The sequence below is a fragment of the Triticum urartu genome, chromosome 7 (genome assembly GCF_003073215.2).
Source record: "Triticum urartu cultivar G1812 chromosome 7, Tu2.1, whole genome shotgun sequence".
NCBI lineage: Eukaryota > Viridiplantae > Streptophyta > Magnoliopsida > Poales > Poaceae > Triticum > Triticum urartu.
Window position 1 is genome coordinate 525,825,083 of NC_053028.1, and position 5,276 is coordinate 525,830,358.

Genomic DNA, 5,276 nt, shown 5'->3' on the forward strand with positions numbered 1-5,276 from the left:
TACGCACAACAACCCAAACGGCGGGGTTATGACCAAGAATATGAATTTTCATCTTATGCTTCCAACTAGCAAAATTAGTACCATCAAAGTAAGGACCTCAAAGGTGGTAATTTCCCTCGCTAGACGCCATACTCTCCTAGGTTGTGAAACTCAGGCTATGATCACCAAAGCTATGGAAATCAAGGCAAGTGGAGACCAAAGCTCTGATACCACCGGTAGGATCGAAAGTAGGTCTAGAGGGGGGTGATTAGACTACTTGACCAAATAAAAATGAAACCTTTTCCCAATTTTAGTTGTGGGCAGATTTTATCAATTTTCACAAGTCAAGCAATCAACATACACATGCAATTCTAAGAGTGTAGCAGGGGAAAGTAAGACATTCATATGAAGCTAAAGAGAAGGGTTTGGAGAGTGCAAACGCAATGATGACATGGAGATTTTTGGTGTGGCTCTGATAGGTGGTGCTATCGTATGTCCATGTTGATGGATACTTCAACCGACGAAGGGTAACGGTTGCGTGAGTCCACGGAGGGATCCACCCACGAAGGATCCACGAATGAGCAACCTTGTCTATCCCACCATGGCAATTGCCCACGAAGGACTTACCTCACTCAAGTAGATCTTCACGAAGTAGGCAATCTCCTTGCCCTTAAAACTTCTTGGTTCAATTCCACAATCTTGTAGGAGGCTCCCAAGTGACACCTCACAAATCTAGGAGACACCACTCTCCAAAAGTTAATAGATGTTGTGTTGATGATGAACTCCTTGCTCTTGTGCTTCAAATGATAGTCTCCCCAACACTCTACTCTCTCACACAGATTTGGATATGGTGGGAAGATAATTTGAGTGGAAAGAAACTTGGGGAAGGCTAGAAATCAAGATTCTTGTGGTTGGATTGGAATATCTTGATCTCAACACATGAGTAGGTGGTTCTCTCTTAGCAAATGTAAGCTGGAAGTGTAGGCACATTCTGATGGCTCTCTCACATATGGAGAAGGGGGTGGAGGTGTATATATAGCCTCCACACAAAATCCAACCATTACACACATTTGATCCAACTCAGTCAAACTGAATAAAAGAACTCGGTGAGACCGATTCAGTTCAAAGTGTGAATGTTAGGAATCTCAGTGGGACTAACTAGAACAACTCGGTGGGACCGATGTTCTAGGGCTAGGGCAAAACCTCATCTTGATGAAGCCGATTGTGTGAACTCGGTGGGACCGATTTCAGCAAAGAGCAAACTAAGAGTTGGTCAAGCAAACTTGGTGTGACCGATCGTTCATTTCGGTTAGACCGAAATGTTACAAAAAGGAAACAGATAGTTTGCAGGGCCATCTCGCTGAGACCAAGATCTGTATATCAGTGTGACCGAAGTATTAGGGTTACTGGTAGTGGCTATGTCAATTGAACTCAGTGGCGCCGGATAGAGAATTTTGGTGGGTCGAGTTTGACTTTGGGTTTTGGACATATTTGGAATGAGCAAGTGGTTGTGGGCTTTGGAGCAATATCACTAAGCATTTTTAGAAAGTAGACCATTAAGCAACACCTCATCCCCTTTTAATAGTATTGGCTTTCCTATGGACTCAATGTGATCTTGGATCACTAAAACAGAAAATGAAGAGTCTTGAGCTCTTGTCAATATGTGTCCTCTTCATTTTGAGGGGTCCACATCTCTAGTCCATGCCATGCCATTCATTGAATTTTCTGAAATATTAAACTATATGATGTTATGAATTACCAAAACCACCCGGGGATTAGTTGCACTTTCAACAAGGCATGAAGGCGCGCCTACCCCCTGGGCACGCCCTATTTCCTTCCCATATCCTCCTTTGCCTTCTAGTCTCCCCCCGAAGCTTCTAGGGCCCCTCTTGTCTAGAAAAAAATCGTCAAAAAGTTTCATAGCATTTATATTTCGTTTGGTACCAATTTTCTAGAAAAACCAAAAACAGGCGAAAAACAACAACTAGCACTTGGCACTAGGTTAATAGGTTAGTCCCAAAATTATAGATATATTGGAGAAGTATCAAGCATCCCCAAGCTTAATTCCTGCTCGTCCTAGAGTAGGTAAATGATAAAAACATAATTTTTGATGTGGAATGCTACCTGACATGTTCATCATGTAATTTTCTTTTATGGTATGACTATTTAGATTGAAATGAATCTAAGCGATAGTCTATAATTTCACACAAAGACATCAATACTCAGGCATACCAACAAACAATCATGTCTTTCAAATAAAAATGCTAAAGAACGATATCCCTACAAAATCATATAGCCTTGTCATGCTCCATCTTCTTAACACATATTAGAAATCATGCACTACCCTGGTGTCTGCCAAGCAATTGGTTCTTACTTTTCAACGTGCTTCAGCTTTTTCAACCCTCATGCAATACATGAGCGCAAGCCATGGATATAGCACTATGGGTGGAATAGAATATGGTGGTAGAGATTAATATGGAGAAGACAAAAAAGGAGCAAGTCTCACATCGATGAGGCTAATCAACGGGCTATGGAGATGCCCATCAATTGATGTCAATTCAAGGAGTAGGTATAGCCATGCAATGGATGCACTAAGAGCTATAAGTGTATGAAAGCTCAAAATAAAAACTAACTGGGTGTGTACCCAACTTGCTTTCTATAGAAGACCTCGGGTATTTGAAGAAGCCCATCTTCAGAATATACAAGCCAAGTTCTATAATGAAAAATCCCCACTAGTTATATGAAAGTGACTACATAGGAGACTCTCTATATGAAAAACATGGTACAACTTTGAAGCACAAGTGTGGAAAAGATAGTAACATTGCCCCTTCTCTCTTTTTCTCTCATTTTTTGGTGGGCTATTTTTGGCCTCTATTTTTTATTTTCTCACTGGGACAATGTTCTAATAATTAATAATGATGATCATCACACTTCTGTTTAGTTAGACAACTCAAAATTACACCTCGATACTAGAACAAAATATGACTCTATATGAATGCCTCCAGCGGTGTATGAGGATGTGCAATGATCTAGCATAACATGTATGAAAAATGATGAGGTGGATGGGACACAAATACTATGTTAGCTATATGATCATGCAAAGCAATATGACAATGATGATGTGTGTCATAATAACGGAACGGTGGAAGTTGCAGGGAAATATACCTCGGAATTGCTATGGTAATGCCATAATAGGTAGGTATGGTGGCTATTTTCAGGAAGATATAAGGAGTCTTATGTCTGATAGAGCATATCATATCACAGGGTTTGGATGCACTGGCAAAGTTTGCACCACATCTTGAATTGAGAAAGGGCAATGCACGGTACCAAAGAGGCTAGCAAATGGCGGAAAGGTGAAAGTGCATATAATGCATGGACTCATATTAGCCATAAAGAACTCACATACTTATTGTGAAAGTCTATTAGCCCTCGAAGCAAAGTACTACTATGCATGCCCCTAGGTTAAGGTTGGTAGGAGTTAACCACCACACGCCCCCAACCTTCATGCAAAGAAAGACACACAATAATAAATCGTGCTCCCACTTCTTAGCATAAAGAGAGACCATTCGCGCATGCTTCAGAATCACAAACCTTAACACTAATATTCTTACTAAACCACAATCATTCACTAGTACCTCTCACATATTACCATGTTTACATCATAAAACTATTGCAAGGAATCAAACTTATCATATTCAGTGATCCTCATGAAAGTTTTTATTTTATCCCTCTTGAATACATATCATATTAGGACCAATTTCATAACCCATGCATATTGCCATTACTATTATCAAACTCTCAAAGTGATATAAGTGAAGCATGAGAGTATAACTATTTATTTAAAATATAAGCACCACCATACTCTAAAAGATATAGGTGAAGTACTAGAGCAACCGCCTAGCTCAAAAGATATAAGTGAAGCACAAAGAGTATTATAACAAATCACAAAATGAATGTGTGTCCCTCTCAAAAGGTGTGTCCACCAAATATTATTGTGGAAAACTAAAAGAAAACAAATCAAAGGCTCATATAATACACGACGCTCCAAGCAAAACTCATATCATGTGATGAATAAAAATAGCTCCAAGTAATTTACCGATGGTTGGTTGAAGAAAAAGGGGATGTCATCCGGGGAATCCCCGAGATTAGAGTCCTGGGTGTCCTTGAATATTACCTTGGGGTGCCTTGGGCATCCCCAAGCTTAGGGTCTTTCCAATCCTTATTCCTTCATCCATCACGATCTCACTTAAAACTTGAAAACTTCAGCACACAAGACTCAACAGAAAATTCGTGAGATTCGTTAGTATAACAAGCAAATCATAAACTTTACGAGCTATTGTAAACACATTCATATATTGTTATTGCATAATACTGTTGGGGAACGTAGTAATTTCAAAAAAATTCCTACGCACATGCAAGATCATGGTGATGCATAGCAACGAGAGGGGGAGTGTTGTCTACATACCCTCGTAGATCGACAGCGGAAGTGTTATGACAACGCGGTTGATGTAGTCGTACGTCTTCACGGCCCGACCGATCAAGCACCGAAACAACGGCACCTCGGAGTTTTAGCACACGTTCAGCTCGATGACGATCCCCAGACTCCGATCCAGCAAAGTGTCGGGGAAGAGTTCCGTCAGCACGATGGTGTGGTGACGATCTTGATGTTCTACCGTCACAGGGCTTCGCCTAAGCACCGCTACAATATTATCGAGGAGTGTGGTGGAAGGGGGCACCGCACACGGCTAAGAAAACGATCACGAGGATCAACTTGTGTGTCTAGAGGTGCCCCCTGCCCTCGTATATTAAGGATCAAGCGGGGAGGCCGGCCGGCCCTTGGGCGCGCCAAGGAGGAGGAGTCCTCTGTTGGAAATATGCCCTAGAGGCAATAATAAATTGGTTATTATTATATTTCCTTGTTCATGATAATCGTTTATTATCCATGCTATAATTGTATTGATAGGAAACTCAGATACATGTGTGGATACATAGACAACACCATGTCCCTAGTAAGCCTCTAGTTGACTAGCTCGTTGATCAATAGATGGTTATGGTTTCCTAACCATGGACATTGGATGTCATTGATAACGGGATCACATCATTAGGAGAATGATGTGATGGACAAGACCCAATCCTAAGCCTAGCACAAGATCATGTAGTTCGTATGCTAAAGCTTTTCTAATGTCAAGTATCATTTTCCTTAGACCATGAGATTGTGCAACTCCCGGATACCGTAGGAGTGCTTTGGGTGTATCAAACGTCACAACGTAACTGGGTGACTATAAAGGTGCATTACA